General features: G+C 39.9%; 1 pseudogene; it reads right to left on the reverse strand.

Annotated features, from left to right (window-relative positions):
* Positions 1-537: 537 nt before the first annotated feature.
* On the reverse strand, positions 538-1,950 carry LOC124967191 (splicing factor U2AF 65 kDa subunit-like; annotated as a pseudogene).
* Positions 1,951-24,326: the final 22,376 nt, after the last annotated feature.

A 24,326-nucleotide genomic window follows, 5' to 3' on the forward strand; every position in this document is an offset into this window, starting at 1 on the left:
TCGGGAAAGGCCAAAGAGAACCAACTACTTAAGAAACCAGGGAAACCAGGGCAGGGAACCGGGAGGACCAGAGGACAGGAGCTGTGGTCCTGAAAGGGGAGAGGGCAGTGCACGGAGGGTCGGACAACAAAATTCAAAATAGTTTGGCCATAAAATATAAGCACACTATGTTCCTACCATGGGGAAGGGGAGGAGAAAAGGGGTGTAAGGGAGAAAAGGCTGTTTTGGGAGGGGCTGTGGGGGTCCTACCTGCCCTGCTGTGCGCCTGTCCCCATCCCAACCCCTTCCCTCTGGGTCTGTGTGGGTGCGTGTCTGTGTGGGCCTGTGTGCACTTCCCCAGTCCCTGCCCTGTCCTAACCTCCCAATCTCCAACCCCCCACCCCCCACCCTTAATTGCTGCGATTCCAGTGCTGCCGGCTGTCAGGCTATCATTCGGCTGTCACTCCTCTGCCCATCATCTTCAGAGGGAGGAAAGCGGGGGACAGGTGGGGAGAGAAGCCTCCAGCTAGCCCTGCCTCTACCCTCCCCAGGCCACCTCTACCAGAAGTCCCAGCGGTAGTAAGAGTTGGGGGTCACAATATTTGTTGACAACCACTCTGTTGGGGAATTTGCAACCCATCAGGCCCTGCCTGGCTTTCTGGCAGTCAAACGCAGAGGTGAACTCCACAAAGATCTTTCCGCAGCCGGGGCCCTCGATGCCATCCACAGGCCAGGGACCTCGATGGACTTGACCAGGCCGTACTTGCTGCACTCATCCCGCACATCCTCCACCATCTCCTCATACTCCCCATCATCCAGCAGCTCCTCTGGCAGCACCATTGTCATGAGGCACAGGACCTCAGTAGGGTGGCCACCCATCTGCACCTGTGCGCTCATCAGGCCGGGCACCTGCAGTGTCACTGGGTCTGGTCGATGGTGCTCAGTGTGTCATTCCTGGCTCCCACGCTCGCCCTCTGGACGAGCAGCTTTTTATCCCCCAGCTGCATCCCATTCAGCCCAGCAATGGCCTGATCTGTGACGTTGATGTCCACATACTCACAGAAGGCATAGCCCTTAGAGAGACCTGTGGCACTGTCCTTGACCAGGTTGAAGGCCTGAAGAGGCCCAAACGATGTCAATAGCTCTTTTATCTGGTCATCATTCAGGTGGTTAGGCAAGCCCCCAATGAATAGCCTGTGGGCAGAGTCAGGAGCACAGTGGACACAACTCCAGGCACATAGACAGAGGGATTCTCTGTCATGCCAGGCAGTGGCTGGTAGTCATGAGGCCTGTGGATCTTCAGTGACTGGCCCTGGAAGATGATGCCATCAAAGGCCAAGGCCTGGGTGGTCTCATCCACTGAGCAAAATGCCAAAAAGGCAAAATTCTTGTCGTGGTTAATCTGCAAAGCCAAGACCCGGTTGCCAGGGGCCTGGGTTAGTACCCCAGGTGCATCTGGGCATTGAAGAAATCCATCATGGCCTCCTCAGTGATGCCAAAGGGGATGTTGCCCATGTAGAGGCGCTGGGCTTGTCTGTTCATCTGGCTCCCAACCATAGGCATTGGTGTTGGGGTCACAGCCAGACCATCAGGGGTCATGGTGGGGAGAAGGGCGGTAGCTGGAATCGGACCCGCAGCTTGCACAGTCTTGTACTGCATTGGGGTGATGTGCTCAAAGCCAAGTGGTTGTACCTCCCAGTATTTACGAACCTCCTCCTTCTTCTCATTGCAGGGGAACGAATCAATCCACCGTGCTCCTCTTTAGCGCCTCCGGTCAAAGGTTTGCTTCGTCGTCTCCTGTCCCAAGAGGCACTGCGGCAGGTGCGGGTTGGGCCGGTCCCGGCTCCGGCTTCTGCATTTGTGGTCCCGACTTGGGGAGCGGTCGTGGTTGCACTTCAGAGGGCAGTTCTCCTTGTTCCCTTCTTGTTTATTCTCATTGAGCTGCTGCTCCAGCTTGTCGAAGTCCCACATGCTGAGGCAGCCACGTAGGGCCTTGTGCGGCTCCCGCCTTGCCTTGCCGCCCGCCCGCTCTGGCCGGCTACTTCCACCACTGGCTTCGGCTCCTGCCTTGTAACTTTGTAATAATGCAAAACAACTCTACACTCGGTACCGTGTGCGTGTGCACATGTGCACGCGCACACACACATGCATGCACACTTTAGAAGGATATCGTTATCTCCACACCACACTCGGAGGTGCTGGTGATTTGGGCAGGAGTGCTTGCTGCTGCTTTCCCAGAGTGGAGTTGTGTGTCTGTGCGCCTCGGCTGGTGTGCAGGGTCTCACTGGCAGCAGTGTGGCTTGCTGGCCTCCATGAGGCACAGGGGGCCTAGGGTGCTATTTGCCCACTTTTACAGAGTGGCTTGTTTTACTGAGTCATGTGCGCTGATGGCTGGCTCTGCTCAGGGCCTCACTCCCTCACAAATCCCTGAATCTGCTACTTCTTTTGCCCAGTTCTCCTTATCCCCCTTGCGGGAAGAAAAACTCTGAAAAAGAAAAGTACTAGCATACAGATTTTTGTAGAACAGGAAACACGGATGATTTGATAGAAAGCAGGTGTGGCGTGAAATATTCATGAGTGCGACTCGGCTCCCTGGCTTTTCCTATGCTGTGGAGGCCTGAAGCAAAGAACCTTGATGAGACAAACCCACAACAGACTCAAGAGGGCTGGAGCCCTGGGTCCTGAAGGTCTCTGGAACAGCTCAGTGCAGCATGGGTGGCAAGTCTCCATAAATATGAGCAGGAGAATCAATAAGATTGCCTTTCCCAGCCAGCTCTCAGGAAGCTGAGTAAGGAAGTGACCCTCCTCCTGGGCACGGCGTCCACCAAGTCTATCTGTCTAAATGACTCCCATCTGTCCTTCTATCTCTGCTTGAGAAAATCGCCATCACTCTCTGATGAAGTCAACGACAGTGGCGCTCTAGGTTCTCTTCTGCACAGGCTGCATCCATCTGGGAGAGCACTAGGTGTGCACAGGGTGACAAGGAGCAGCCCACAGGCCAGGTCCGCCCACACCATAGCACAGATGCTCAGGAATCAGCACCTGAACCCTGGACTGGAAAACAAAAACAGCACCAACTGGGTCATCCAATCAGGGTGCCCTTGCAGTACCCACTGTGGATGGGCACAGCCAGTAAATGGTACAGGAAGCCCTGGCTGCCCTCCTGGGCTTACAGTCTAGCAGAGAGGAGACAGGAGGTCAGAAATCAGATACAATGCACCATACGATCAGAACACATTCTGAATAGAGACAAAACTACCAGGAAGCCAGCAGCATGGAGAGTCTCTGGCCATCAGGCAGTGTGGCGTGGAGAGAGGCCATAGGCTGGAGACACCATCAGGCCTGCTGGGTCTTGACTCCACCCCTACCAGGGAAGTCTCTCACTCTCTAAATGCTCTTTTCCTTGGCTGTACACCAGGCATGATGGTACTTACCCCAGAACACTGCTGTAAGAAGGACAGATGCACCCCTGGGGCCAGGTTGCCAGAGCAGGGATTGTCTCCCCAGCGGCAGCTGTCAGGGGTGTCCCCCAAACCCAGGAGAGCTCCAAAGTGCCAGGTCTGGTTGCTAGGCCAGGGCCCCTGTGGGCACGTGGGGTACTTGTAGGAACTCCATGGGAAGAGGGCCTGTGCCCTGTGGAGGTGGGAAGGTTCTGGGGAAAAACAGTTTCCAGGAGCAGAGACAGCCTCACTCTCCTCATTCGACGTCTGCCCAGGGTGGGAGAAACTTCCTCAGCTCATTGAAACCCCGGTAGGTTCTGTTCCCTGGGAAGCTGTTCACACCCCTGGCTTGCTACCCCACATGAACCCCGGACACCCCTGGAGCTGCTGGCCAACACAGGTCTCCCTGTGCTATGCCCCCTGGAGGCAGAGACTGCTCCTAGTCACTCAGAGCTGTCCCAGTGTCACAGTGATGGCTGGTCACTCTATGTGTCTGATTGACAGATGGAGGGATGCTGAAAAGAATTAAGTGCCATGCGTGGGTAAGAACAGACCAGAGTGGGAGTTTGGTAGGCAAAGATGCCCCCCCTCTTAGGTGAGAGTCCTGCTGGATTCCCTGCTGGTCAGCACATTAAAAAAACGGTTATCTGATAAACATCATGAACTGAATTTATGTTAAAATAGGCGTATTTATGGATTAGAATGCAAAAGGAATGTGCCTTTTAAAGCAAGAAATAAGATTTCAGAATAAGTTATTGTCACAAGATGCTGCTTTTGTCCAAGTAGGGCTGGGGTTGTGTCTCAGTGGTAGTGCACTCACCTGGCACGCATGAGGCTCCGGGTTTGATCCTCAGCACCATATAAAAAAATAAAATAAAGCTATTGTGTCTGCCAACAATTTTAAAACATCAAGTATAGGCACATACTCTTCTCTGTATATTCACTGAATTACTAAATGATGTAGGTTTAAATCCACCACCTTACTATTTGTTTTCTGTACCACTGAGCTACATCTCCAGTCCTTTTCAGTTTTTATTTTGATACAGAGTTTCATTAAGTTGCTTAGGGTCTGGCCAAGTTGCTGAGGCCTGCCTTGAACTTGCCATCCTCCTGCCTCAGCTGCCCTAGTAGCAGGGATTACAGGCCTGAGCCCCACTCCTGGCTTCACTGTTCATTAAAAAAACAAAACAAAACAAAACAAAAAACACAAAAGATAGGTTAATTTGAGGTACAATTTTAAAAATGTCTTTATTCTAACTCTTTTGGGTGACTATTTATCTGGATTTAGAATTTTAGTTTAAATAGTGTTCTATTAGAATTCTAAGAGAATTCAATGTTATTGTCTTCAAACTTGCCTTGTTTTCTTAAAATACCATGACAGTTTAATATTTTCTTGTTCTTTGTCCATGGAAGCATTTAGGATCATCTCTTCATACCTGTTCATTAAATGTGACAGAGGTGTGTTTTGGTGTGAGTCTTTAATCCTTTTTGTACAGGGTACTCAGTGGATCCCTTTATTTTGAAGAATCATGAATTGTATTTCTCTTGAAATCTCATATTTGTCCACTGAATTTTCTCCCATTCACTTTTTTCCCCTTTTTTTTTTCCTGGAACTCTTCAGCTGGATGTTAACATTCCTCATTTTATCTGCTAGTTTCCTTATCTTTTATCACTTTTTTTTCATTGTTTTTTATATATGCACTTTCCCCCCAGATAGGGTTTTACTAAACTGCCTAGGTTGTTCTCTATCTTCTGATCCACCTGCCTGAACCTCCCAGGTAGCTCATAAGGCAGGCACGCACACCAAGCCAGGCCTTAACTTTTAAAATCAGCCAGATACCACCATGCCCTGTAGTCCCAGCTATTGAGGAGGCTAAGGTAGGAGGATGCTTGAGCCCAAGAATTCAAGATCAGCCTAGACAATAGCTAGACTCTGTCCCCCCAAAAATATTTCCATAAAGAGGTATCTTATTTTTCATTTCCAAGAGAGTTTTTATAATACCTGTTGCTTCCTTGACATAATACTTAGGTCTGTGCTATTGTTGAGTGATTTGTTTTGCTTTTTAATGTCTGTTCCTTACCTTATATCCATATCTTTATAGGTTCTAAACTGTCTTTCATATTATAGTTTCCCCTAAATATTTGTTGATTAGTAGCTGTATGTTTATTTTATTAATGATGCACGAAAAAGGTGATTATAATCTGTGTGTATAATATCAATATATGGTATATAGATATTATGTTGAGATAGATATATTTTGAGGGCTTTTATAGTGAACATTGTGAGCCAGCTTATCAGCCTAAGTCAAAATAATTTTTTTTTTTTAAAAAATGGGGTAGGGCTGGGTATCATGACACATGCCTATAATTCCAACAACCCAGGAGGATGGCTAGTTGGAACCAATCTGGGCAATTTAGTGAGATCCTTCTCAAAATAAAAAATTAAAAGGCTGGGAGTGTAGTTCAGACATAAAGCATATCTGGATTCAATCCTCAGTGCCAAACAATAAAATAAGAGCAAAAACAAAAATTAAAAAATAAAGAAAATGAGAATGTGGCTCAGTGGTACACTGCTTACCTAGCATGTGTGAGGCCCTTGGTTCAGTCCCTAATACCATAAAAGAATAAAATAATTAGAAGAAAATAAATCTATTTTTAAAGCACTCAAAAGTATACATACTAGTCAAATATTATTCTACACAAATGTCCTCAGTCAATTTCCTTCTCAACATTAGGGGAGAGTGGTTGTTAGCACTTGGAACTTCCTTCATTTTGGTAGATTCATTTGAACAGAAGCTAAAGATTCTACCCTGCCAATGAAACTTTATTAATAATATAATAGTGGAAAGTTTTAATAGATGATGATGATAATAATAATTTTTTACATATTTACTATATATTAAATTGATTAAAGTTAAAATATTAACTTTTTAATTATTATTCTATGTACTTCATTTTAGGAGAAATTTTGGAAGTTAAAAATCAGAGAGGCAACTGAAAGATTTATGGGTCAATTGGATATATCACCAAGAAAATACAAACCAAAGAAAAAGGCAGTGAATATGAGGAAATTGGAAAGATGAAATCTCTAAAATTCACTCATTGTTTCTGCAAGACAAGACTTGTATCAATGTGACTTACTTGGAAAGAGTTGGAAACAGTATAGACTTAAGGTGTTATTAAGGAATCTATGTACTATGTATGCTATGAATACCATGAGTTGACTTAATAGCTCATCCTATATTATAATAGCCCTGTTCAATGAAACTTATATAAAAAGGGGTTCAGAATTAGATCTCATCAAATATCTGAGAATGGGCAATGGAGAGAAAGCCTATGAAATTTGTCAATTGTCACATTCCTTTAGACACTAGGTATATCATACAGTAGAGGAACCCTGTACATCTAAAGAATATTGAAAAACCTTCAGCTGGTTATTCAAACTATTGAGCATAAGAAAATTCTAGCTGTGGAGAAATCCAGTGAGTGTAACAGATTTGGAAAACTGTTTTACCAAAAACAAAACTTCATGGAACATGAGAAAATTGAAAGCTTATGACTGTGAAAAAGCTTCCATTCAAATGTCAAACTTCATACATCACCAGAAAATTCATATTAGAAAGAAGTATTACCCATGGCAGAAATGGGGGAAAGCCTTCAGTCACAAATCAAATAGTACTGACCATGAGAAAATCTATGTAGGGCAGACACCCTGTGAATGTAATGAATGTGGAAAAGCTTTCAGCCAAAAGGAAAACCTTACCCATCAAGAAACTCATACTAGAAAGAAACTATTTGAATGTAATTATTGTGAGTAAGCATTTATTCAGAAGTCAAGCTTCATTAAGCACAAGAAAACACATCTGGGAGAAAATTCTCATCCACATAAAGGATATGGGAAAACCTTCAGCAACAAATCAGATCTCACGAAGCATGAGAAAATTCACATTGGAGAGAAACCCTTTAATGTCATGAATGTGGAACAGCTTTTACCCAGAAACAGTACCTCATTAACATCACAACGTTCATACTGGAGAGAAGCCCTTTGAATGGCATCAATGTGGAAAATTCTTCTCTCAAATCCCCTCATTTTTTGTGCATGTGAGAATCCATACAGGTGATAAAATAATGAATGTAAGGTATGTGGGGGAACCTTCTCTCAAAGTTCATCTCACTGTGCATATGAGAAGTCATATAAGTGAGAAACCTACAGATGTAATCAGTGTGGGAAAGCTTTCTCTCAGTTCTCAACCTTTGCTGTACATGTGAGAACACACACAGGTGAAAAGCCTTATCAGTGTAGAGAATGTGGGAAAGCATTCAGTCAAAAGTCACACCACCTTAGATGTTAGAAAGTTCATATTTATTAAAGATAATATAAATGCCTTGAATACAGCCAAGGCTTTAGTAGGAATTTAGACCTCCTGAACATCAGATAATTCATTCTTGGGCAAAACACTATGAAGGTAGAGAAGCCTTTAGCAGAAGTTGTAAATGTCTAAGACATCAGAACATTCCTAGGAGAAATAGGAATATAATGAAAAACCTGTGTCCAACAAGAATTTTCAGTAAACCTCATAGTTTAGAGTCTTATTAAAGAGATAAGAAAAGCACCATTACACATTAGTGTAATCCTAGAGATGATAGCCAATGACATAAGATGAAGAAGAGATAAATGGTTTAGGAAAGAATAAATATTTTCAGAAAATATGATTATTGGATAGAGAGCTAGCTAGGTACAGTGGAATACATCTGTAATCCCAGCAGGTCAGGAGGTTGAAGCAGGAGAAACACATTTTAATGCTAGATGGGCAATATAGACCTCTGTCTCAAAAAAATCTGGATATAGAACTATGATTATTAAACAAGCATTATACATTAATAGATTTTAGATTAATGCAATGGAATATAAAAACTAGATATCTAATTCCATGATTCCAAACTAAACAGTGTTTTGCATAATTGATTCTCCCTATAGAGAAATACAAATTCTTGCCTTATATCCTACATTTGAACAAATCAGACATGGACTGAGCACAGTGGTACATACCTGTCATCTCAGCTACTCAGGAAGCTGAGGCAGGAGGATCAAGTGAAACCCTGTCTCAAAAATAAATTTTTTTTTTTTTAAAAAGTAGGGCTGGAGGTGTAGTTTAGTGGTAGAGTGCTGTCCTAGCATGTACGAGGCCTTGGGTTCAATCCCCGTTTTACCAAAAAGAAAAAAGAAAAGAGAAGAAAAAAGAAAAAGAAAAATCAAACAAAACATTAAACATTTTGATTTGGAAAGCAAAATCTAAAACCTCAGGAAAATGACTTAAAGGTGTTAAATGGTTTCCTTAAAATACACCCTAAACATCCAGTTTCTTTTTTTAATATCATGGTTTAGAAAAACTCTGATATATTTATATGGCTAGAAATAGAACGAGATGTTCTTTGCAGTATGAGTGTTTTGAGGGAGTGGGAAGTTGGTACCAGGGATTGAACTCAGGGGCACTCCACCACTGAGACACATTCCCAGCCCTACTTTGAATTTTACTTAGAGACAGGGTCTCACTGAGTTGCTTAGCACCTCACTTTTGCTGAGGATGGCTTTGAACTCACAGTCCTCCTGCCTCAGCCCACTCAAGTCACTAGGATTACGCGTCTGCTCCACCCAGACTGGCTGCAGTATGATTTCTTGAAGCCAGAAATGCCTATCATTAAATGCAGTCATTAAGGATGAATAAAATTTCTTACATGGGAACAATTTGCTGCAACAAATTACATCTACATTAATAGAGGAAGGTCTTAAAACCATGATCTTGAACAAAAATAAATCAAGGAGAAGATGATGCACATAATATAATGATGTATTTAATTTGAATAAAAAACAACATTAGTGTTGTATACTAAGTTAGGAATACGGGTATATACGTAAATGTATAAAATTAGCAAAAGTTAGACAAATTCATGGTGGGTGCTTGCTCGCGTGGATGAGGAAGAATGGGATGAAATAGGTGATGGCTGGGGAAATTTTGGTTCCACATCTAAATATCCACATGTTATTTCAAAACTACAAAGAATCATAAAATATTAGGGTCCTTCCCGACAGTGGCAATACATGTGCTTACATGGTAGGGTTAGCTTGCCATAGCTTTAAAAACAAGGTGGATTTACATTATATTTTAAAATAATGTAACAGTTGTCTCCATTTCCAGACACTGCGGGTATTTTTTTTTTCCTAGTTAGAAAATACGACTGAAAACTTCTAACTGCTTACTATAAAAAAAATTATTTAACATATGAAAAATGAAATGACAATATAATAAAACAGTTTTAATTTGCTGTTTTAGCATGCCCTGGTAATAGAATGCAAGATCTAATTTCTCATCATTTCTAGCATTGTTTACCAACAGATTAGTTGGTCATACATTTGTAATTATCCTGTCATTAAATAATGACACAAGCAGCATCTTTGTGGAGAGAATTCAATTAGACAGATCAACTTCAAGTATTAGTTTCCTGGTTTTCTCATTTTAATTTCAATAGTAAAGACCTTAGAAACTTAGGTTTTTATTGCAGTGTTTTAAATAAAGAAACTCTACTTTCTAGATCTTCTGTTAAACCACTGAGTAACATGCAAACCCATTCATCCTAGCTCCAATCTTACCTTGCAGGTTTTTTTCCCCATAATTCTGACTGGTAAGATTTTCTGGACTAACATGTGTCTCAGAATTATTCCTCTCTCTCTCATAGATTATTTATATACCAACGGGCAGGGGATTTAATTCCTCTTCACTGTGACCTGCTGGTCCTTCATAGGCACAGCAGTTATTTCACAGCTCTGGAAAACTCCTGAGGCACAGAGATGATGATACTAACAGTTGGAAGTTGAAGTTTACTACTGCCTGGTTTTGCTCCCCTTTGAAGCTGCTTATGAACAGTAAGTTGATAGGCTATTGCCTACGTTTACATTCCAGTCAGAGAAAAAGGGTTAAAGAACTAAAAGAGGAAAAATGAGGTGATTTCTTATTGTGATAAATAATATGAAAGATAAAGAGTTGATAAATAGTAACTGGGGTTGGGGAGAATCCCTGAGGCATAATTGTTAGGGAAGTGATGAGAGTAACATTAGAGCTTGGAGGGTAAGGAACCAGCAGGGTGGAAGAATAACCAGAAGGGGTTGTAACCCTAAAGACCTTGAAATAAGGTAGACGAGGACTGTGTCATGAACAGGAACCTAGTGGGACTGGAGCTCAGTCAGTGAAGGGGAAATTGGTTTGGATTTAGGATGCAGAGTAGGCATTTCCCAAATCATATGAGGTTTAGAGGCCACAGAGGCAAAAGTTTTGGGATCTATGTTTTTGTATCATGGAAACCTAATAATGGATCTAACACCACAAATTTCAAATTGTGGAAAGTAGATTGGGTAGAGCATGAGTGAAATCAAATAAACCAGGTGGGAAATGTAGTAATCAGAGATAGGAATGACAGTTCTGTACACTAGAAACAGCAGGGATACAGGATAAAGAAAAATGGACAGGTTTGAGATACATTTTGGGGTAAAAGAGGACTTGCTAATGTAGGGGATGAGGAAAAAGTAACTATCAATGATGACCCAGTAGAGTTTTGGCTTGAGCTACTGAGTACTTGGTTTTCTAATTTAGAAGCATTTGGGAAGAGATGTGAAATCAAGAACTGTTTTGGACATGTTAACTTTGTGATTCTCTGATAGGGAAGTAGAAATGTGAAGGACACAGTTCTGTATGAATCTATAAATAAATCTAAGAGATGAGACATTGGCAAACAATCATTTTTGCCATTTTAGACCACATTTTGGGTTAAAGTTTAGTTGGTTTTGATCCCCACAGTTCAGCCATTTCACATTTTCAAAAAAGCTACTGTGTCCACCTACAACTAAAGAATAAATTTAAGGATAAAAATGCTAAAGAATAAATATGAAAGGTATTAGAAGATGGACAGAACTCCCATGATCATGGACCAGCAGAATCAGGTATAAACCTAAGGAAAGAAAGTCAGCATACAAAAGAGACACCTGCATATCTATCTTTATTGTGGCGATATTCACTGTAGCCAAGTTACAGAATCAGCCTACATGTCTGTCAACAGATGAGTGAGTGAAGAAATTATGGACATATACACAATGTTATTTGCAGGAAAATTAACGGAACTAAAGGTAATCTTGTTAGCAAAGTAAGTCTGTGTAGAAACCAAGTGTAGCATGTTTTCTTTCATATATGGTGACTAAAAGGAAAAAAAAAAAAAACCTGAAAGTGCAAGAGGGCTATTAGCTTAGGGGACCAAACAGAAGGCAAGAGAAGGTTGAGTGGAGGGTGTATACAATTAAAACACAATATATATGTGCACAGAAATGTCATAGGGAAAACCACTAATTTGAACATTATCAAGAGTTAATGTTCATGATGATGATGATGATGATAATGATAATAATAAACAATCTCTGTGTATTTAAGGAATATAAAGTGGGAGAAAAAAGACCATACAAGGTGGGTATATAAAACAGGGACCAGGGACCATGAAAAGTCATAAGAAAATAGGCTATGGAGCTTGGAGATATAACAAAATTGGTGTAAGAGGAAAGATATTATACCCAATTTCAAGGGTTAGTGAAATTTTCATGTAAAGCAAGTGGTATGAATTGGGCCAACGACATGGATTTTGGTGTCAAAAGAGAAATTCTTCTACTTTGCAAGAAAGCGAGGCACTGGGCACAAGCAGTGGATTGAAATACACCTCTGTAGGGGAAGCAGAAAGGATTTGAGAAAAAACCTGTATGGATGTCATGGTGATGTTACAAAGAAAACAAGAAATATTCATTGCCCTGAAGAGCTGCCATTTCTGTGAAAAGGAAGGATATGAAAAGGAAGGAAAAGGAGGCATGGAGACATGTTGACCATTCATCACGATAAAAAATATAGAAAGTGAACAATTCAATGGTTATTGTTGTGATTATAAATATATGTGACCGTTCAAGTCAATTGAATAATGTGTACCTTTTAGCTGTTCCCCACCCTCCACACGTTGCATGTCTCCAGATTTAAATAAAGAGTAATCTAGTGCTGCATGCTGGTGCACACCTGTGATCCCAGCAGTTTGGGAGGCTGAGGCAGTAGGATGTCAAGTTCAAAGCCAGCCACAGAAAATTATAAAGACCCTAAGCAACTCAGTGAGAACCTGTCTCTAAATCGAATTCAAAAGAGGGCTGGGGATGTTGTTCTCTGGTCTCTATAAATTACCCTATTGTGACTTTCATATGTATGGAATCATTCATATGCAGACTCACAATTGGCTTCTTTCATTTCTCAGAATGTATTTAAGGTTCATCCATGTGTTCATTCCTTCATGAGGCTGAATAATATTCTGCATATAGACAGGCCACTTTGTTTACCCATTCTCCAGTGATGGTAGGTTCCAAGATTTAGCTATTATAAAAGATGTTGCTATGAATTTCATGTACAAGTTTTTGGTTAAGTATTTTGTAATTTTCAGAGCATAATTTATTTTTTTTTAAATTTTATTCCTAAGTACTTTCTTCTTTTTGATGAATGGAATTGCCCTCTTCATTCCAATTTGAAATTGTTTAATGCAAGTGTACAAATGTACAACTAATGTGTACATTGATCTTCTAGGCAGGAGTGTTGCTGCTTTGGATCCTTTTTTTCTTTTTTTTTTTTTTTTTTTGGTGATGGGGATTGAACCCATGGCCTTGTGCATGAGAGGCAAGCACCCTACCAACTGACCTATATATACCCAGCCCTGATCCTAAGTTTTGGGAGGATTTTTTTGTTTTCTTTTGTTTTGTTGGTGTTGATTCCTTCAAATTTTCTACATATAAAATTATAAAATCTGCAAATAGAAATGGTTTTACTGCTATTCAAACCTGAAAAACTTTGTTAACATACCTTTCCCAAATGCCCTTGGGGAAGAAACTCCAGAGCATTGAGTGGAAGTGGCAAAATTAGACCTCCTTGTCTTATTCCTGATCTTAGGGAGAAAAGAGCCAGTGTTTGATCATTAAGTAAGATGTTAGCTGTGGCTTTTTCCTACATGCTCTATGTCATGTTCAATAAATTCCATTTTGTTTCTGGCTTGTTGAATGTTTCCATTGTGAAAGATTATTGACTTTTGTTCAAAAGTACATTTTCTCCATTGAGATGATCATGTGATTTCTTTTATATTTTATTTACATGATGCATTACATTAATTGACTTTGGGATGTTGAGCCAACCTGTGTTCCTGGGATATGTCCAAACTGTATCATGTAGAACTCATTTCATATGTTATGGGTTTTGGGTTGCTAGTACTTTGTGGAGGATTTTTGCACCCTTATTCTTATAAGATATACTTTGACTGGTCCTGGTATCTAGGTAGCACTGACCTATAAAATAATCAGAGAGCTTGGCTGTATTCGTCAGTTGCAGCAGAGAGACACTGGGTGACTCACAGCTGAGAGCAGGTCTCCTGAACCTGCTTAGGTTCTAAATGCAGAGGCCTGACAATTCAAAGGGACCAAGTTACAAAGAAATTATCTTCTCAATTTGAGCAGAAAAACCAAAAAAAGTACCTTTGCCCAGACAAAGTTAATTCCACCAGAAACTACCAGTGACATTTTCCAAGAAACTCTTCTATATGCCGAAAAAATAAATAAATACAAATAAATAAATAAGAAACACTGTGTCTGAAGATACTTCAAGTTTTGAAAATTGTGCCAAAATTCCCATATGTACAAAGAAGACTCACTGAAAAACACCAGAGAAGAGGAACATTGTCACACAATTCCAACAGGAATAAAAAATAATTTGGAATTTGTTCAGTGCTCTAAAGTCAGACCCCATGCACAAGTACATGATTGCAGGAAAAGGGACAAAGTAATGAATACACTAGAGATGGGAGTTAGTAGATTTAAAAAATGAAAGAAAAATGAACAAAACCACTTTAGAAAGAAGAATCAACTACAAGAAGCACAAAATACAACAAATACCACAGAAAGTATAGTGTGGAAAAAGAGAATATGGAACTTTGTGAATGGAGCAAAGTGGAAAAAAGTGACGGAAATTATTGGAAGAATAAAGGAAAGTGAGAGGTGATCCAATACACAAAAAGCAGAGCCCCTAGAGCTGAAATCCAACTTCAGATAAAATATCTAAAACTGTTTTTAACATCTAAGAATAAGTCCTAGCAATAAAGCATAAATAATTATAATGAAAAGACAACATATTGTAGGAAGAAATCATCTCCATCATCAGGACCAAAAGACTGCCTAATAAACTTGAAACTAAAATCCATGAAGAATCAAGGTAAAAACACCCAATCACCTTCAAGAAAAAGGAAATTCAGTGCCAGTAAGCTTCTGCACTGCTAAATTCACTATCCCAAATAGTGAGGTAACTCTTCTAACATAAAGACACATATACATAAAGAGTAAAACCATAGGGGAAAAAGTATAAATAATAAGTGAGATTTTTAAAAGCAATTTGTTTGCAAGAAAAGAGTGCAAGTATAAGCCATGGAGTAGGAATATCTGCATACACATAGTTGACAAAGGACTCACATTCAGATTACATAAAGAACTCCTAAGAACCAACAATAAAAAGACAGACAAGCTCAACAAACAAACAAACAAACAAAAAACAGGCTAAAAATATCAAAGATGTCCAAATCATCATTAGACATCAAAACAAAGACACTCAACTTCACTGGTCATCAGTCAGGAAAACCACATGGCCTTACCACTACATACCCACCACTTCTTACAGTCTGTATTAAGAAGAAGGTGGGGCAACTGGAACTTGCAGAAACTCTTTCTCAGTCTCAAAACTGCCTCAGCCATTGTGGAAAACCCACAGTAACTGCTTCTGTAGATTCACATACTGGGTGACCCACCAGCTGCTCTCCTGGGAATAAACCCAAGAGAAATGCATCCACATGAACACAAAGGGACAAGGGCAAGAAGACTCGAAGCATCACTACTCATGAGAGCACATAGAAGAACTGGACACAAACAAGTGGTATATTCATGCACTGGAACACTATTTAATACAAATCAACTTTCTTTGTTTTTCTTTTTTCTTTGCTTTCGTTTTTTCTTTTTTTCTTTTTCTGTCTTTCTTTTCTTTTTTCTGGTACAGGGGATTGAACTCAGAACATTCAACCACTGATCCATATTCCCAGGCCTCTTTTGTATTTTTTTTTTTAGAGACAGAGTCTCACTGAGTTGCTTAGGGCGTTGCCATTTTGCAGGCTGACTTTGAATTGAGGTCCTCCTATCTCAGCCTTCCAAGCCACTGGGAATACAGGCATATGTCCCTATATCTGGCCAAATGAACTTTCTACATACACAATGTGGATGACTCTCACAAACATGATGTTGCAGGTGTAGGAAATATTTAGAGTTATTACAAAATTTTGGATGGATCAGGGTTAGCATTAGGTAACTAATGGGAACATCAAAAAACAATAATATTTATAAAAATTGATGCATAAAAACTTTTAGGAAAACATATATGAATATCCATTTTATGTCTGTGGTGGTGTTTTTAATGTTAGCCATATGAGTATATTTAGAAATGGGGGATGAACAGGTAATTGACATTTTTGAAATTATATGAATATGTCAATGATTACTACATTAAATTTCACAAAGTTAAGGCAAAACCATGGTAAACATCCAACTAAGTATGTGTTCAACTAAGTATTTATGGTTTTATGACAAGTGAGCTTAGTGTGTAGGAAAAAGACTAATACTGACTATAGCCTGAGGTTAGGTTTAAGGTGAAGGTATAAAGAGTTATATCAAGAGAAATGAATATTCATAAGAATGGATGCATTAAAATGCATAGCAAAGCATATAAGAATGTACATTTTTGGAAGTGGTGATAAGTTTAATATTAGTCATGTGATTACCTTATTTTAGATATGAGGAATGCACAGGTAAATTGCATATATGCATATATTTAAACACCTTTAAATTTCACATAACTAAGCTAAAGAATGCATATACATTCACCTTAGTATGAATGTAAAATGATCTTATGTGTAGGGCACAGTTAGGGTTAGCATCCAATGTTGGTTAGGGTTAAGTAATGAATAGGCCTATAAGGAAAGAGGAAATTCATAAAAATGTAATCCTGAAAACAGAGAAAAACATATATGAAGGTACATTTTTCTTTGTGAATTTTGTAACACTATTCATACAAATATTTCTTTTACCCTTGAGGCAGTTGAACAGGTAAATGACATATTTACATATATAAAAATTTGTTTATGAATACACCACTAAGTTTCAGATACATTAGCCAAAATACCAGTAAACATTGAACTAAGCATGTTCAATTTCATGTAAGTCTATTACTCAGGTACCTCTATTACCTGTGCAACCACTACTTGTGTATTTTACTGGTCTGAGGCATCTAAATTTCATGGGTGACCCACTTCAACTCTATGATCTGAGAAATCTTTATGGTCTGAAAAGTCTATGATCTCAGTAGTCCCTATGAAAGGGAAGTCTCCATGAACTAAGTAGCCTCTATCACCTTAGTAAATGGCCATATTATCAAAAGTGCTATACAAATTGAATGCAATTCCTATTGAATTCACAATGACATACCTTATAGAAATAGAGAAAATCATGAAATTCATTTGGAAGAGTAAGACTCCCTACACGTCTTTGAGTGACTTTGATACAAACCAAAGAATGCCCTTCCTACACACCTCAGAATACCCTACCTACACATCATAGATAGCCCTCAGTACTTACCAAAATGGACCTTCCTACACACCTTAGAGAGTTATTGTGATACACCTTTGTGTGCTCTCATTTAACACCACAGAGACTCCCTCTTCTCCACTCAAAACACCCTCCCATAACAATCTGTCTTTTACACATACTCATCTCAAAGAGATGGTACTACTCATTTCAGAAGGATGTCCTTACACAACTGACATACTACTCCTGCTAAATCAAAATCCCTCCTACTCCCCTCTTGGATTCCTCCTGCACAACTCATAAAGACCTTCTTATACAACTCAGAAAACCTACACACACACACACACAAGAACAAAGAATGTCCTCCCGACATACCTCTTAGAACCCTCTCACTCAACTCAGAAAGTCCGTCTTACACACCTCAGAAATCCCTTCCTTCACACTTTAGAGACCCCCAGACATACAACAAATAGTACCCTTTATTCACACCCCAGTGTGTCCTCCCTACTTATTTTAGTGATCTCTCACTACTCTCATTAGAGATTAATCCCTACACATTTTGGTGAGCCTTTTCTACACACCAAAATGTGCCTACACCCCAATTAATATTCTCTACACACCTCAGAATCCCTCACTTTTACATCAGTTGCTCACCCTATTCATCTCAGATAGTTCACACTGCTCACTTTAGAAGCCCCACCATAGACAATTGACTGAGTACTTTCTATTTACTTCAGAGTGACCTTCCTAAATATATCAGTGAGCTTACCTACTCAGAAGGCATAGCCACACACTTCAAGAAGCCCTCTGACACATGTCATAGCACACTCTTACACAACATATAGAACCTACCCTACACAGGTCACAATCCCTTCCCTACAAACATCAGTAGGACCTCCCTACACACTCCAGAGTGCTCAACATTCACATCTCAGAAAGCCCTCACTACTCACATCATGAGTCATCCCTGTTTGCCTCAGTGAGTTCTCTCTACTTACTCAGAGAGTCATTTCTACTCAACACACAGGCATTGCCTATATACCTCAAATAGTTGTTATTCTCACCTAGCAGTACACTCTGACTCCCCTTACACACCACATACAACACTCCTGCACACCTCAGAAAACATCCCCTTCTCCCTTCAAGGGCTCTTCCTGCTCACCTCAATGTCATCTCTGTACACACCTCAGAAAGGCACCCCTACTCACATCAAGAGTTGTTCCTACACACCTCAGAGGGCCATCCATACACAAAATATACACCTCACTGAGAAATCTCTACACACTTTAGAAAGTTCTTTTTGTGTTCCTCAGAGAAACCTGGGAACACACTACACACAGCCTTCAGTACACCTCAGATAACCCTCCCTTTACACTTGAGAAAGCTGTGTTACACACCTCATAGAGTCCTCATCTCACTTCAGTATGTCCATGCTATTCATCTCAGATATTTGTCACTACTCACATTACAGAGTCATCCCAAAACAACTCAATGGACCCATTCTCACCCCTATAAACCACAGAGAATCTTCCCCAGAGAGTACTCCCTACACATCTCAGAGAGACTTCAATATGAACATCATAATGCCCTTCCTACAAACCTCAGAGTGCCCTTGAGATACTCCCTGGGTGCCCTGCATAAAAACCTAAGATTCCTTCTATGTTCCTAAAAATCCCTCTCATCATACTCAGAATGTTCTCTCTACTAATTTCAGAGACTTCTCACTAGTTGTATCAGTGAATCCTCCCTACACAAATGAGTTAGTGCTCCTATTCAGAAAAAACCCTCTTGTACCCCTAATAGATTCCTTCTTCACATCTCATGTATTCCACCCTACACAAATCAGAGCAAGTTAACTAAGCACCAGAGTCCTCCCCATGAACCTCAGACAGCCATTCCTAAACACCAGAGAATGTCCTCCTATTCAAATGAAAAGTCTTTTCTGCACATCTCAGAGAGATCTCTGAACATAGCTCAGTGATCCATCTGTCCATACGGACCTCAAACTTTCCTTCCTACACCCCACAGAGAACCTACACTACAAATCTCAGACAGTTCTTCCTACTCAACTCAGATACTCCTCTCTACACACCTCATCAGCCCTCCATATGAAGCTTAGAAAGTCCTTCTACATATCTCAAAGTCCTCTCTTACTACTTCACTGAGTCCTGTTACACACCTCTCAGAGTCCTTCTTTCACATCTGTATGTGTCCTCACTACTCAACTCAAAAACTCTCACTACACACCTCAGAAGTCCCTCTGTACACAACTCAATGAGCTCTTTCTAATCACCTCAGAGTGCCCTCCCTATTCATCTTAGTGAGCCTTACCTACTCAACTCAGAAGGTCACAATTCAACCTCACAGCACTCTCCTACACATCTCATAGAGCCCTTTCTACACAGTTTATAGGACCATTGCTACAAACCTCAGAGTGCCCACCTTACTCTACCTATCTCAGGAGCAGCCTCTACATACCTCAGAGATTCATCCCTGAAAATTTCAAGGAGATCACACTGCACAAATCTGAAAGCCCTTTTCACTCATTACAGAGGACTTCTCTATACACTTCAAACAGCCCTTCTTACTTCCCTATGGGAGCACTCTGACTCATGTCAAGGAGTCCTCTTACATAACTTATTCAGCCTTCCTGCATGCCTTCAAAAGCCCTCTCTTCACCTTTTAGAGTGTTCCTATTACGTACTTCAAAGTAACCTCCCTACACAACTAAGAAAGCCCTCCTTACTTACATCAAAAGCCCTTCTTACACACCTAAAAGTTTAATCTAGACACACCTTAGAGATGAATTCTCCATACTTCAATGAGCAATCTCTAAACATATCAGAAAGTCCTCACTATATACTCCTGAGTCCTATCTACCTATCTCAGAGATAAAACCTATATAACATACTGTGCTTACTCATCATCACTCTTTCTGCAATAGACTTTGGGTCTCACTTAGACCCAGCTTTCTATTGGTAAGGATTTTTGTGTCTTTGTTAGTCACTCATTTCCCCTTGATGTATTTAGGGTACACCCTTCTGGGTTGTAGCATTTGGTGCCCAAATAGGGAATGGACACAGGGGAACTTCAAGAATTAGAAGAGGGTATTCTCTTGAGGATGCATGTCAGATAAAGAAGGGTAATATGTGCAAGTATAGAACTGGGTGTAAACTATAGGACATGCAGTTTCCAAAGAGAGGAACCTTTGTGTACAAATGCTCACAGTAAATATTAAAGCTTGAGGAATACAAAAATGGGTGGTGCCTTTAGAAAAAACATAAACTATAGTACCACACCTGAAGAGATTGATTTTACAATAGAAAAAAATGGATAAAATGCTCTATTCATGAGGTTTTTGTCTCCCTAGCTCAAAACAGCATATTTCCTTATTTCTCATTTTCTGCCAGATGTTTATAAATCCTAGGCTTGCAATTAAAATGCAAACTGGACAATTATTCAAACCCAGTTTGAGAACACAGAGAAAAAGGTCACTTTTAAATGCAAGCTACTGTGGAACCTAAACAACTGGCAATATTATCTTTACTCATATTGTTTCACTCTGCTTTCTTAAGTTCCTACCTAAAAACTGCAGCACTTAGAGAAAAATGGAATGATCTCATATATTTACCTGAGGATTTCAAGACTCTCACATTATTTAAATATCTGGATTGGATCTAATCTGATCCAAAAATACACTCTGATCTGATAGAGATGTTCTACATGCTCCTTTAGTAATTAGGACTGTGTGACTTTTAGAACTCCTGTTTTAAAAATTTATTATTTTTAACCTCATGTTTTTGTAGTGAATTCACATCTCATCCTGCACACCTAAATTAATATATTTTTTTCTGATCAGTCTTATTTTACCTAACTATACAGGTTTTTATACTCCATATGTGTTTTGAGGACAAATATTCAAGAATTGTCTCCCAAATGCATTGGAAAATATCCCTTAGTAAAATCCTAAGAAGGACATAGACAAGTAGATGTTGGAAAAATCTCCAAAAGCCATCAAGGACTAGTGGTCACCTGAACATTTGATTTCAGTGTCCGCCATGACACCTAGCATTTTCAACTCTACAGGCCTCCCCTATATTTAGGTCATAAAGTAAATCTGATTGACTCTTAATTTTTAACAGGTTAAATCTAATATAGACTTTAATATACATCTTCATTGTTGCCTCCTACCTGTGGAGATCTATCAAAAAGGATACAAGATCTTTGTTTTCTGTCTGTTTTATATGTGTGTGCATCCCTTTGTATAGTATTGCTTTGTCTACTTATGTTCTTGTGCCTATATAAAATGTACATGGTATCAAAGTTGGCATATAGAAGAATGAGAGCTCAGATATCAAAATTGAAATAGAAAATGTATCCAAATGCATTTTAGTTCCAGTGACTTAAAAACAAGTTCAATTTAAATTAGGTAAAAAGTTGAGCAAAAAGATTGTTTTAAAATTAGTAACTCACAAGTTTTTCTAGGTGGTCAAAATATAAATTGTTGGTCTATATAAAATGTCTAGAATTAATATCTCTTGTTTCAAGAATACTTTTGTCAACAGGAAGAAGATGGCTTATCCTGTTAACTATACTTGCCTGATTTCCTGTTTTTACAATTAAAAATGAGTAACTAACATTTGACATAAATGGCATCAATTTTTATAAATGTATTTGGTACAGGGAGCATCTGAAAAAATTGCAAAATTAAAATGCTAAAAGATCAATGGCTAAATATAAAATCAAATATTCTTAACTTCTTGAATTCCATATGGTAATAACTTATAATTAAATCAAAGAGATAAAAATGAAGCTTTCCAGGTCTGACCACCCTAGCATCAACCATCCTATTCTGGGTTAAATGATTTTTTGATTTTATCTAATTTCCAGGATCTTCTAGTTCAATGTGCACAAAATTTTTATCTAAAGTAGAAATTGTGGTTGTGGGGTAACAGTTGCTGTTCAGTACTGGACAATAAATGGTGCCAGAATCCATTAGCTATGTGTACTGTTAGCACAGCAAGGGACCACATGAGTTCCATGGTTCCTCTATTAGACTGGAGGCCACAAGAGGAGGAGTCACTTCTGATAGAGAGTAACCAACCTGCTGAGTGCACAAATGCTGTTGTTAATATATACTGAAGGATTCTTTGACGGTTTAATGCCAAGAAAACAGAAAGAACTTGACAGTTCCTTCCAGGTCCTGCTTCCAGAAACATGGCTGTACACACTTGGGGGAAAATGACCAGTCCTATACCCTGTGTAAATAGAGATTTGTGTTTCATAATAGCTTATTGTGAACCTGGGCTGAACTAAATCCTCTCATGTCCATCCAGTACCAACCTTCTTCTCCATCTCCCATCTGGGACCAATATGTGTTTTCATGTCCTTATGATAGCCTTTGACTGAAGGTATCCTTAGAAGAGGGGCAAGGTTGATCCACTCACCTCTTCTGGTGATACTTTCCTTGCCCATTTTGGGGCTGATTCTTAACAACCCAGCAGACAACATCCTAAAGTCCTTTCAGGTTTGGGGTGATAACCACTCAGCTTTCACACAGTCATCAACCCTTGGGAAGCTGGTCACCAGGTGTCCCATCAGATATGAAGAACATTCTCTACTGAGGGCACACATGTCCTCAAAAATTCACAAAATGAAGAGGAAGATGCACTGACACCTATGTCAGTGTCAGGCACTAACAAGATATTTTTAACAAAGGAAGGTCTTTATTTTTAGTATGGTCTGAATGTTTATGTTCTCCCCAAATTTTTATCTTGAAATCCTAAACCCCCAAGGTGATGATAAGAGATGAAGTCTCAGAGGTTATTAAGTCATTGGAGTTGTACCACAGGAATGCAATTATTGTTCTATATGAAGAAAATAGCCACAAAGAGATCTCTCAATTTCTCCTGTGAAGACATAGCCAGCCAGTGCACTGCATTAATCTGAATAAGTTGGTATAATACATTATAATAGAATGGGTGACTTATAAGCTACAGACACTCATTTTTTACTGATGAAGTCACCAAGAGAGTCAATGTCTGGTGAGGACATTTCTAATGGATGGGAGCATCTTTTTGTGTTCTCATATGCTGGAATGGGCCAGCTAACCTTTGGCACCTCTTCATAAGGGCACAAATTCCACTGATGAAGTCTCCAGGCTCATGAACTCATCACCTCTCCAAGGACCCACTTTCTCATGCTATCACTGTGGTGGGGAGATGCTCAACCTAGGTACTTCAGGGAACACAAACATTCAGGTTAGAGCTTCCTATGAGGAAGAAGTTCCTCACAAGTCAATAAACATTCTGGAGACTTTATCTTGGACAGTCTACCTTTGAGAAGTACACAATCTGTATTCTTCTACTTATAAGGTACATAGTTTCCGGTATTTACTTATAGCAGACCAAACAAATTAAAATACATTTCAAATGAGAACTTTGTCCACTCAACTTTTTCTACCTATATGAACACTTATTTTAGTTTTGAACAAGTTATGGGCTCTCTGGGCTTCCCTCCGTGTGCACCTATGTACATGCACAAACAAGAGCAAGTTGCTCAGGGAGACCCACTAAGTGCCATCCCCACATTCTGCATTTCTAATAAATTGGGAAAAAATCCACTGAGCCCTATCCCTGCAAGCAAATGTTTTGGTAGGTTCAAACTTTCTGAACTTGTGCTTTCTGAGTCACTCTTTAAGACAGGAGTTCAGCCTGCTTCTGCCCTGGACACTGTTCTCAGTTCTCACGTGTTCAGGGGCCACACCCAACCCCTTGTTGTAGATGGACTTCTGATTTCCTGCTCCTCCTTTCCAATTTTCCTGCTATGAGATCTGATCACAACAGCCATCACTTTACCATGCTCACTTGTGCTTTTGCTCCTCTGCTTGCAGAGTTAGAATGAAGCTGCCATTTGCTATTTGCATAAACTTGAGCAAATTACCATCTACATAGATCAGCATCCCTGTCCTGCAAAATGGGTGTGAACATGGCTACTGCTCAAAGGGTTCATTGTTCCAGTGAAGAGAGAAGGGATGAAAGTCCCAAACACATTAGTACAGTCCATGCTCATGCATGACTGCTGCTGTCATTAAGTGTCACCATTATGAGCTGTCAATCACACTTTATAACATAGTAAATGTGAATCCCAGAAAAATAAAACCATTTAACCAAGTTAACCAG

Source organism: Sciurus carolinensis, chromosome 16 (genome assembly GCF_902686445.1).
Source record: "Sciurus carolinensis chromosome 16, mSciCar1.2, whole genome shotgun sequence".
In the NCBI taxonomy this organism is placed as follows: Eukaryota; Metazoa; Chordata; class Mammalia; order Rodentia; family Sciuridae; genus Sciurus; species Sciurus carolinensis.